Here is a 13003-nt window from a genome sequence, read left to right as displayed (position 1 = left end):
TGAGTGGCCAGTGTGGCCAGGCTAGCAGATAAAAATCTGTAAGAATCAAGAAATCTTATGTGAATAGGAACACCATCAACTTTAATTATCTTGCTAATAGATATATATTTCTCATCATTTTCAGCTAAAATATTTAAATTCTGCTTCTCAAACCCCTCGTACCTGATCAGATGATGGAAATCATAATTGGATGCTCCATGGCAAAATATGGGGACAAATCTTGGTCTCTTGATCTTAATATTACAGCTATTACACAGGGCCTGTTTATATCGACCATCTGTATGAGAATGGTGTTTCACCTTGATATTTGTATCTGAAAATTCAGAATCACATACCGGGCATTTTTCTGCATTGTTGAAATCCTCAATCTGTTTCTCTGTTAAAGGCAACATAGGCTTTGATTTTAATAAGATGTTAGATGCTATGTCACGGCACACATTTTCTATTCTATGTGCAAATTCTTTGATGGCATTTGGTCCCATGTATAAGTGTGGCTCACTAGCTACACCATCCCGTATAACTGTATAACAAAAACTGGAAGGTTCATGTAACTGGTATGATGTACTTGAAGATTCTTCAGGATCTGGATTGCAGAATGCAATCGGTTTGACGTTCGATTCAAAATCACAGACTATATATGCTGGGTGTTCCGACACGGCTTCAAACTTTTTGAATTTGCAATTTTCACTTGGATTGGGCATCACCATATGAACAGGTTTATGATTCCCACAGTATTTCAGATGCTCAATTAACTTGTTTTTTGCAATTTCTGCATTCTCTTCCCGAACCCCCTTCACCATTTTTCTACCATCAAATACAGATAAACATCTTCTGCACAACTTGAATATTGTATGAGTTTTGTCTAGTTGTGTTCTCACCAAAGCTTCAAGATTATGTATCAGAGTGTAATGATATGTGCCATCCCCTTCAATTAAGAGCAGATCAATCGGAACAGCAGAATCATCATCAAATGTACTGATTCTGAGAGGTGCTATCAAGCAATTGCCACGGCCAGTGGAACAAGTAAATACATTAATAGATAATTGTTTGCCATTGATGTGCCTGGCCTTTTTTTCAAATTTATCAATATTCTGAACAAGCATTGGATATTCTAAACCCTCTATTGCATCGTCAAAATCATGTTCATGCTGTTTGTAATAACTTATTCTCTCAGGATGCCTTGAAACTGGAAACAAAGCAGCTAATATACACCACAGAAAACATTTCTGGTCGGTATTTTCTATATTAACCACGGCTCTTCTGTTTTTAATATTGGCAGGTAATGGCAGATATGTAGATCCTTGTAATGGAGTGAATTCAGAAATATTAACATATAACTTGTGTGATGAACCGCATAGGCTCCATCCGGACTCTTTTGCCGCAAATTCAGAGTGTTTGATATTCAGTTGATCCATCAATCTGCTTATTATTATGTCTGAATTTGCATTTGAATATACCGGTACAGTTTCTGTTATGTGGGGCTGTGTAAATTTTGTGCCATTTGGCTTCTTATATTGTACAAACAATTTGAGGGAGAGCTTATAAGAGCCATTTTGTGCATTAAGAATTGCCTGTAGATCAGAATTTATACTGTTCAAGAAATTCTCAATGCCACATCTTGGCTCTGATACAAACCGGTGATCTCTTAATTGGCCTTTAAAACTGCTACGGATGGGTTCATAGCGTGGCTGTTTTGCTGGTAAAACATTAACAGGTGCTTCATGTTTCCTTTTCAGACCAGATGTAGATGGTTGAGGGGGCAATGTTGATGACTGTACAGAGCAAGTATCTTTATGTGTATATGTGAAGTATTGCATGCTGTATTTTCTATTGCATTTGGGGCAAATTTTTGTGGGAGTTCTGCATTTGTCCGGGTTACAAATCTTTTGGTGCTTGGCCCAATTGGGACTGGATATATTTTTATTGCATTGATTACAATGTTTTTGATTCGGCATTTTTGTTGTTGTTTATTATATACAATTTCCTGGGTTTCAAATCAAAATTCTATGCTGGATAAAAATATCAGTTGGGTTCAGCACTGTGCTTTGTATGTGTGTGTATGTGTTTATGTGTGTATACACTTAATATTTTTGGCTTTAGTATTTATATACAATTTCCTGGGATTCAAATCAAAACTCTATACTAGATCAGTTGAGTTCAGTACAGACAAAAAAACTGCATAGCTCTATGTCAATTAGTTCTTGAGTTTTGTATTTAGGAACCACTTTGACCCCCCTGCCAAAAATTGGCTTTTATTGCATCAGTGTATATTGTCTCTATGACCTTACTTGGGTTATTCCGCCAAATTATATGCTTCAAGTCTCCTATACTTTGGTGGAGCCTGTTCAGGTTCTATCCCCCACTTGTGGGTTCCACTGCCGATCCAGCAATGGTGAAGAATCTGCACTGTGCCCTGGCTTATATAGATTTACAGAGCCAATAGAAACACTGCTTATTTAAACCAATCAGAAAACACCACATCAGCACATTATGTCATAACCATTTAATCAATTAATGCAATAGAAGTGGACCGGGAAGTAAATATGTATGGATGTGGGTAGGTGTGTTGGGGTGGGTTGGGGTGCATTCAGAAACAGGAGCTATTCTCTAACATTTTTGCCGAAGTACTTTCTTCTGAGTGTATCCCGTTTTTCTGCTGAGCGTACATGCAATCCATACCGCAGCGCCATGCCTCAGCGCCGGGGAAGCGGAATTGTCTGGAACTAATCGATGTCAATAGGGAGAACCGCGCTGCGGCGATCATTTGATAGGGAGAAATTACAGGCAATAGAACTCCCGTGCCAAGTATCGATCCCACCGCTTTGGGGCCGTCATGCGCACATATTGTTCAAGTATTGATCTTATACCCTCTCGGTGCTTGATTTTATATATGAAAAGATTACAACAAACAAGCTGGATGTAACAAATGCAAAATATCCCAGTTTCAATTCAATCCATTTATCTGAATCGAAGAAACCAACAATTCACATATCCCCATATCATTGTATGCTTGTCCTATTGGTACCTCTTTTGCTGTTGAGCAATTTTCTTGAAGAGGCAATTTTATTGAAAAAACCTAATAGAACAAGATACAGCGGTATGAGAAATATGTGAATTAAAGATATTTTAGTAATATACGACGTCTTAAGAACGGCATATTCAGCTCCAAAGTACTTTGTCTAATGCTTCCTACCATTTCCCTATTACTGGCAAAAAGAGTTAAAAATATTGACATAATGAAAAAAATTGACTTGTTCCCAAGTGTTCACCGAGTTCAGACATTTGCACATAGATGGCTCTGTTGTTGTTGCTTATCAAATATATATATTGAAAAAAATTGACTTGTTCCCAAGTGTTCACCGAGTTCAGACATTTGCACATAGATGGCCCTGTTGTTGTTGCTTATTTTTTTGGAATATCTCTAAAACAGGCAAATTTTGTTTACTGTTTTCTACAATTGGCAGTACTAACATGTATTATACACCATTTGTAGTGTTATTCTCATAGGGGAAAAATCATATGTTTATGATGTAAGAAATGAGAGAGTCACGGAGCAATTCTAGAAGAATTACATTGTTTTAATATTAGATAAACAAATTGAAGCTGGTATCCAATTGAACTTAAACCAGAAATAAATATGTGTGTGTGTGTGTGGGTGTGTGTGTGTGTGGCCTAGTTTTAAGTGTGGCCACAAGAGGGGCATATTTTTAACAAATTTATGGACAACAATCTCTCAGAAGTGCCTTTTATAAGTGTAGCCTCATCAATCTGAGGGGGTCATACTTTCCGAGGGGCATTTTTTACAAAAATCTTAAATTAGGCGGGGTTCCACACTAGAGCAAAAAGCTCATATGGGCATGTTGAGCTAGTTTTAAGTGTAAGCAAATCTGCTGGAGGGGGGTTCATACTTTCGTGGGTTTATAGTACAGCCAATATTAAAAATTGCCTGAATGCCTTGGGGGCTTTGCATAGGATTATCGATTTTCGTTTTAGAGAATAATCTATGTAAGATTCTAGCATTGAGAATGAACAACGTTGATTGAATTTTTGACAACATTCGCAGTACAAATCCAAACTCGTGACGATTTCGTTGTCACCGCACACCCTGGCGAGGTTATATAGGGGCCAGGGGATCCTAAAAAAAAAAAACAACAATTATTATTATTTGTTTGTTTTGCGTCACAATACGGAAAAAATAATGAGAGGCATGCGCGCGCGCGCGTGTGTGTGTGTGTTGCACATCGTTTCCCCGAGAGAGGTTTACAAAGGTCACGATATATAAACATTTGGCCAGGACTTGGAAAAAATTACGATAAGGTGCATTCGTACTTCAAGAATGAGAGAGTGAATTTACTCGTACCGGCTTTTCTGCGCCGTGAAACATCGTCAGCGCAATAAATGAGGCGCGGAACGTGGAGAGAAAGTGAGATTTTCAGGTTTTTGTGGTCGTTTGGTCAAGAAATCAGAGTTGTGCTTGAACATACAAATACTATCTACTCTATTGATATGTAATCCTGTTCGTTAACGGACACAGCGACCAGCGCTACCAGAGTAATGGGTTACATTGAAATTGTGGGCTGAATTAATATAATTTCAGTGTTCATCTAAATGGGATTGATCGTAGTGTGATAGTTTCCATTTAGCATACCTATTCATCAAGGCCACGAAACTCACATAGTGTGTACTGTTTCACGTTGAGTACGTCACATGAACTTTTCGAGTTTCAGTTTTGAGTTTTCGAGCTGCAGGCACGTTACATTAAGATTATGAGACGGCAGTGTTAAAAGTTTCATAGGAATTAAGCAAATTATTATTTTAATTTTTTTTGTATTTAATAATAAAACAAATTGGAACAGAAAACGAACCTGTGACGTTGGAATCGTTGTTCGCGTTCATCAAGCAAAGTTATGAAAGGAATGATCAACGGTTCCAAGCGTCGAAAGCAAGTACTGAGTTGCTGAAGTCAGAATTGAATGACAGTAACCAATTGCTGAAGTCTGAACTTACCGCTCACACCAGTAGGTTGGTGGGGGAACTTCAGTCAGACCTCAGTGATACTAGCAAATGCATCTTAGACTTGCAACAAGATGTGGTCAAAACAAGTGAGGGTTTTCATGATCTCACTTTGACAGTCTCTCAATACAGATTAGAATGCATGAGTAGAGCTGAAGGGTTAGATAGGAAGTGTGATGAATTGGCACGTAGGTTGGATTCGGAATTACAGGGTGTGCAGAAATCGTTGGAACAAATTAGAACGGATAACGAAAGTCACATTAGATCTTTGGAAGGGCAAATTATAGACAGGGTGTTGGTTAAGATTTCAGGTAGAAGTCAGGAGTCCCTGCGAGTTTCTAAGGATTGTCAAATAGGAAAATCGGTCAGTGATAGTGAAGTGGTAGGGGTAAAGAGGGAGTCTCCTTCATCCTCTCAACCGGTTGTGCATGTTACTTCTCAGCACTTAGGGTGTGAGACTTCGGTTGGGAATACTCTGCCAACAGAAGTTATGGTAACGCTAAAGTCTCTCGAGAATTCAATGGATAGGGTTAGTAAGGTTATGGCCAGCTGGGAGCGTGCAAGCCCTCGTAATATATTTGAAATGCAGAATAGTGGAGAGAAACCGGTTAAGGGTAAAAGTCGTGATCACTCAGTAACTGATTTCACTGGGGTGGGTCGTTTGGATAAGGCCACTTCCACAGACAATTCGGATGCAGTGAATGTCAAGTCAGGTATAATGCGGAAACCATTTGCGGGCTATTGTGTTTCCAGTGCAGAGTCATCGACTGATGCTGAGAAATCTTGGAGAGTTAATTCAGCGTCTAGTAAGAAGGGTTACCTAAAAATCAGGCACAGAAGATCTAAAATGTGTGGGTTTGGGGAAAAAGATGATGATCCAAAGGGAGTGTATGAAGGGAAGAAGGAACAATCTGATTTTAATGCTGTTCATGGTGTTGCTCCTGTGAAAGCATATAGTATAAAGCCTCAGGATTTAGTAAAGTTCCCGAAATTCAATGGCTTGATCACGAATGTAACTCCAACCGAATTCCTGGAAAAGGTAGAGGAACTTTTGGAGTTATATGGAATTGATAAAGCACATTACATTAAATATGTTCCTAAACTATTGACTGAAAGTGCGAAGCTCTGGTTTTCAGAGAGAAAGGCTCAGTTGGTTTCTTAGGATGCATTTAAATTGGAATGCATAAGCCATTACGAAAGTTCTAGGTGGCGTAGTACTTGTCTTGCCAAAATCTTGAACTCTCCTTACCAGAAAACCTCTGAGGGAAGTGTATTACAGTATTTTTCTAAAAACTTCAAGTTGCTACGTTCAATACAACCTAAGGCGGAAGAGTCTCATATTGTTGCTCAATTAGGCTCACTTTTGCCATATAAATTAAGAGAGCACTTTGTTATGCAAGACATCTCGTCATTTGCAGATGCCACGCATGCTATAGAAAATTTTGAATCGTTAAGGGATTTACCCATGAAGCGAGATCTAGCTCCGCTTCAAAAGGGCAAAAGCTTTAAAGCTGGGGTAAACAAAGTCACGATCGTCGCGTCTCAGGGCTCTGAGGTGAAGGGTAAACCAGGGGCTCAGACTTTAAAGACTTCACCCACTAGGGTTAGAAAGGACACAAATTTCAGTCCCAAATCGAAACGACGTTTTCAGTACAATAGAGATTCAGCCGAAGATTCCTTGTTGGGAAACGGAGACCAACTCACATCGTAGGAGGTGATGTGGGTTTAGGCATGAATAAACCTCCAGTTAATAGGGTTGCGTCTGCGTTACCTCAGAGTAGTAAGGATGCAGAACAACAGTCAAGTGCTATTCAACCGTTGTTAGAAGGGAAACAATTAATCGGCGACAGTATGTTACTCAGAGTAGCTCAGAAGTTTGATAATTATCAGCTCAATTTCGATGAACAAGGAAATCGCAGGATAGGATTAACAGTCAGTGGACAAACTACCAAGCAATTAAACGGCAGGTTAAAGTCGTGCTCAAAATTGGCTGACTCAGTGATAGTCATGATAGGTACGAACGATATAATTAACTTCCAGACGGAAGAAACTATAAAGCGCAACTTGTCGGAGACGCTGGAATTGTTGAAAGGAAGGACTAAGGAGATCAATTGGTTGACCCTACCTCCCATAGCACGTATAATGCGCAACAAAAATTCCCATGTCTGGCACAAATGGAAAGGGATTAATGATTTCATAGCCTCGTTTCATGATGCAAGAAAGGTCAAAGTACACGATATCTCTTCTTTGTTTTTTGATAGCTCGGGTGAAATTCGATATGACGTTTATGAAGAATATTTGGGAAATCCTTCGTGGGGAAAAGTTGATCGAGTACATTGGAACAGAGAAGGAATGTCTCAGGTTCTCAATTTCCTTAGGAAAAGGGGAATTTTAAGAAAGATAGGACAAGGGGTTTCCGAACCTGGTTCTCAAATCATAGTTGAAGCTGAGATCCATGCGATGGATGAACCACCCAGGGAATATCCAAGTTCGGAAAACCGGAGAGGAGCTCTTACCGTTGGGCAGGGGTGGGCAAGATAAAACATCCTGCTATATTTTTTGTACATATTAATGATGTTGGTGATGGGAGTGATATCGACGATTCAATGACTTTAGGAATACCAATTAATGCTGATTCTCAGCGACATGCATCAGCTTTGATCAGGATAACTATCTTAGGCAAACCTTATGACGTCCTCTGTGATAGTGGCGCTGAGGTGAGCCTGCTTGAATTCAACGCGTGGAAATCAATTTCATACATGATCTCTAGGCCAAGGTTGGAATCGGCTTCCAAAATTAAATTAATAGATTATTCGGGTACAAAATCAAAATCTGTTGAAGGGATTGTTGAGTTAATGATCAATTTGGGGGGGTTATGATTATTATGTACGATTTGTTGTGGTTAAGAATTTAAATATACCAGTTTTGTTGTGCTTAGATGTAATTTACGGGATACAAGGGGAACTTAATTTTGATGAGGATGCATTTTTCTATAGTACTCCTAACGGTAGAACTTTTTTGAAATTTACTCCTCTCAAAGACGTAGACACCATAGCACCGGATATGGCGATAACTAACGTTTCATCAAAACTTGACACTGCCGTAGTTGAGCACTCAAATTTCAAAGTTAAAATTGAAGATTTGCTAAGTTTGGAAGTTGATTCAAAGTTAAGATTCATAGAAATGTTAAGCGTTTTTGAACGAATCTTTTCTGACACTCCGGGTTTGTGCAAAGAATATGTACATCGTATGGAACTAGATACTGATGCACCAATCGTTGCGAAGAATTATCCCATTCCTTACTCATACAGGGATAGAGTAAGGGAACAATTGAATCAAATGCTGGCATGGGGAATAATCGAACTGTCTGATTCGGAACATAGATCGCCTCTGTTAGTAGTCCCAAAACCTCATGGAGGGATTCGTCTATGTGTTGATTTGAAAAAAGTAAATCAGCACGTGAGACCGATGCAACTTACGCCTATGAAAGTTAACGATCTATTGACGTCATTCCTGGGCTGTAAGTTCTTTACTTCACTCGATTTGGGAAACGCATATTGGCAGGTGCCTTTGCATGTTGACAGTCGCAAGTTCACAGCCTTTGCGTTCGAGGGTATATTGTATCAGTTCAAAAGGGTGGTATTTGGTTCTGTGAACGGCACTGCGGTGTTTGTAGATGTTATGAATAGAGTGTTGGGTTCCTTCTTGGACTTTGTGGTGGTGTACGTGGATGACATCATCATAAAGTCTAAGGATTTTGAGTCGCATCTAAAGCATGTGAATTTGGTTTTGGAAAGGGTTATGTTCACTGAAGTTCACTGAAGTTCAGATCGTAATCTATAGATCTATGTACACAGCCTCCCTTGGGTAACTTTCCTTGTGACCCAGTCTCCAGTACATCAGCTGATATTTACACAAGCGAGTCAGGTCCAGGAGAGAGAGTAGAAAATTGTATGGTGAATCAAAATTTTTATCAATTGGAATGGGAATTGTTGTTTACTATTCAGTTTTCTTGAACCGTAATTAGTATGCGAGTTATTCAGTTTCACATATAGGGTGAACTGATGTGAATTGGCACTTCAATCACTGAAAAATACAATTTCAGTTGGGTGAAACTTACTTGTTTCTCTACGAATTTCATGTAATTGAATGAAGTGAACATGTATGCAAATTTTTACTTTATTGCTTAGTATGCCTGTGGATATGTAATCCTGTTCGTTAACGGACACAGCGACCAGCGTTACCAGGGTAATGGGTTACATTGAAATTGTGGGCTGAATTAAAATAATTTCAGTGTTCATCTAAATGGGATTGATCGTAGTGTGATAGTTTCCATTTAGCATACCTATTCATCAAGGCCACGAAACTCACATAGTGTGTACTGTTGCACGTTGAGTACGTCACATGAACTTTTCGAGTTTCAGTTTTGAGTTTTCGAGCTGCAGGCACGTTACAAGGTGTTGGTAAGTATTTACAGAAGTAATTTTAATGCTAATAGCCATAAACCTGACCTGCCTAACCTAACAATGAAAGCAAATGAACACCAATGTAAGCTTCATACACATCAGCAATTAAAGAATACACACATCCATTTAGCAGGCCAGGCCAGATTGTAGATGATGCACATGCATAATGTCTACCAGTCAAGAAATCAACAGTAGGTCTACCAAGGAAAAGTCAAGAATTTTTGCAGTGAATTTACATTGTTATATACGTACCTCTACTGGTGTTTATGATAAAATTGGAAATCTAAAATTGCCTTGAGTTGTAGTTAATTTTTTTCGATTCGTTTGTTAAGTATTACAGCGTAAAGGTTTGTAAAATATTTTAAAGTAATGTGGCCATTCCCCATCGAGGACGAAGTCTGAAGCATTAATAATTAAAGCAAATCTAAATCTCTTGTTAAAGTACAGCTTCAGTTTTCATCTTAACCACCCATGTGGTAGAGGTTTTTCATTGAATAAAAATATCTATTTTTCTTAATTTCCAACCATTCCTAAGTAGGGGATGATATTAAGTACATGCTAAGAAAAAGGGAAAAAAGTCACGAATTTTGGATTTGTTATTTTCGTAGACACTCTGACATGCAGCTTAAAATCTGTTGAAAATAGCTCAAAAGTTAGCTTCCCCATCTGGTGAAAATAGTCACTCCGTTTATATGTTGCTTCCCAATATACAAAATACAAGGGTAATGCAAATTTTGAATGTGAACAGGTTGCATAACTCGTTACAACACTGCTTTTGCAATAAAATACTGACATTTCTGGACAAATAATAATAATAATAAAACATTGCTTACAAGAGCAAGTAGCCCCTTATCATGAACACGAAAAATATTAAAATTATGACCTAAAATAAATAAGCTCTATTGTATGGAGGTAATATTTAAACTGGTGTTGGGAATTGTATTTCACGATTCGTGCTTCTGCATTAGGAATTACTTTCAGTTACACATGCAATTTTCACTTCCCTCCTTGTAAAATATATGTATATCTTACGTTCGAATTGCGAAGGTTTTGAATACACTATACTCCTTGGCTTCAATACTTACTTTTATAATTTCACAGTCTAACACCGAACACACTAACGGTTGTTGTCTTCTAAAGGTGTATGGCCGCCATGCCTTGCCTCGGCTGGCGTCTTCTCGGCGTACATTGCGTTGCATTTGTTTCTTTCACAGCAGTAGCACCAACAGCACCAACCCACTGTAGATTGAGTAGCAATTTTTAAGAGCGTATTTATTAACCCGTTTATACGTTTTAGCATCAATCATAACTATTCACGACACAGATAAATGTTTTATAACATTTAAATAATGTGTTTATACATTTATTTCTTATTGCATACAGTATTTGTGAAAGAGATGTTGGATTCACTGCCTTGAACGTTATTTACGGGGAAAATTCTGTAGAATGAATCTACGGTGAATAACCTGTGAGTTTTTCGGAGTAATCAATGTAAAGTTACGGCCATTTTTTACAGTAGTAAATCCGCATTTCTGCCTTATGCTCAATTCCCACCACCGGAAGAAGACATTTCACCTGAAGACGAGCGAAAACGTGCTCTCTCGAAATGTAGTGTTAGAGTAAGAAGAGTTTAAACCACTAGAATAGATAGTGCCCAATTAACATTGCAGGCTGATTATAATCATATCACCTAGACAAGATCTCATACAGTTAGTTTGGTAGTAGAAAATCGCATGGCATACTGTAATAAAATGAAAATGTTATCGTTATACCTGTCAATTCTCTTAGAGTTAGGCCAATAGTTAATATTATAATTTGTACAGTTTTTTTTATATTGCCTTCGTCAGCTGACCTAAATATTGTAAGGCAGTAAGTCTGTTCAAAAATAAAAATGAACTACGTTCTATAACTTAATATTTCAGTTGTAAACGGAATCGGAAAAGAGGAAAATAGCATTGCCAAAGTAAAATATATCACATAACATGTAAGGGAATAAATAACAGATGATTATTGTATCATATATTGGTCTCAATTATTATTATGTCTTACAAACTCTGTTTTCAATCATTCACTCTCTCTCATTTTTCTTAATTCTAGCTTAATTCACGCAGTGACAGAATTTCCTTACTTTCCGGGTAATTTGGACATTTGCTATGCAGAGATTACCAGCAGAATTTGAGAAGCTTGCAACACAGGAAAATATGTTTCTCGTCAGCCATCTTGAAGCAATTCGACTAATTTGTCTCTAATACATCACAAAACCAGCTTAAAAGGTATGTTGTAGCTTTGGAATTTGCTCTTAAAATGTATGCTTCTGTGACCACTTTTGCAATCCTCCAAACCATTCCTTAACCATGTGTTGTAAGCCAAAAGTTTTGTGGCCAAGTTGCAACAGAAAAATGTATGACGGAAATAAGTATATGTTTACTAAAAACATTTTGAACTCCATTATTAGAGGATATATAAACTTTTAGAATTACTAATGGATTCATCATTTTTTGTAGTGGCTGTGACACGTAATGACGACGCCAGTAAAAATTAAAGAAGCAGACCAGGGGAGGGGTACATTTCCTAAGTGCCAAAGTCACAATTGATATATTCTAAAATATAATACGGTCTTTTCTTCGTGGTTAACGTTTGCGGCACGTTCGCTTAAGGAACGATGCCAACTATTTGAAGGGGTCCTTTAATTCAGAGACACCTCACAGCTTTGAATTAAGTGGGCTTCAAAGCAGTAGTAGTATTTGTGGTATAACTAGGACGAGAAAAGAGGAGGTCTTGCTTGTACCAAAATTAGGCTAAGTTGCCTATAAAAAATTATTGCTTAAGTGTTCTTCTCTATCAAATTTAAGATTTTTGTACAAGAAAAGTTTTTGAGAAATGAGGATCCTCTCAAATTGATGTGGCTACACTTGAATTTGCCACCCACACCCACCCACACCCACCCACCTACACCCACATTTATATTTACTTTCGGTCCATTTCTGGTTTATTTTTGGTTTAAATTTAGAATATTTATTTATTTATTTATTTCGTCTTCTTTTACATGGCGAAGTTAAGGCTGTGGAGCCTTTTCTTCCACTTGACCATGTTTACAGAAAAATTGAATATGAAATAATAAAAATATTGAAAAAAAGGAAGAAAAAAATATATAAAAAATTACAGAGAAATAAAAAATACAAAGAGAAATTACATATAAGAAAGGTAATCTAACCTATAGATACGGGCACACACACTCACACTCACACATACATATTTTTGCCCTTACACACGTATAAGCAAATACATGACACTACACTTACTTAAGCACAGTCCAATATTACACATACTTAAAACAGTCCAAAACGGTATACTTTGACGATAATTCATCTTAACTATTACTATTACATATTAATATTAATATGTTAACTGAAATATTTTAATTCAGGACCAGGCTCAACTTGTTTATCTAATACTAAACACAATATAATATGCAAAAGTCTTCTAGAATTGCTCTGTTTGGCTTCGCGTGCCTATTCTCAATT

At 37.7% G+C, this 13003-nt stretch overlaps 1 long non-coding RNA gene across 1 annotated transcript in view; it reads left to right on the top strand.

The window, feature by feature from the left end:
• The window catches only part of LOC145999512 (uncharacterized), a 93198-nt gene that overhangs the window by 61729 nt on the left and 18466 nt on the right, over positions 1 to 13003 (top strand). The window contains exon 2 of the long non-coding RNA XR_014443408.1: positions 11577 to 11752. This is a non-coding gene — a long non-coding RNA (uncharacterized LOC145999512). The remainder of the gene's footprint in view (positions 1 to 11576; positions 11753 to 13003) is intronic.

Source organism: Lepisma saccharinum, chromosome 15 (genome assembly GCF_977018435.1).
Source record: "Lepisma saccharinum chromosome 15, izLepSacc3.1, whole genome shotgun sequence".
NCBI classification, from domain to species: domain Eukaryota; kingdom Metazoa; phylum Arthropoda; class Insecta; order Zygentoma; family Lepismatidae; genus Lepisma; species Lepisma saccharinum.
The sequence above is the reverse complement of the archived record's forward strand: the minus strand, read 5'-3'. Positions and strand labels throughout refer to the sequence as shown.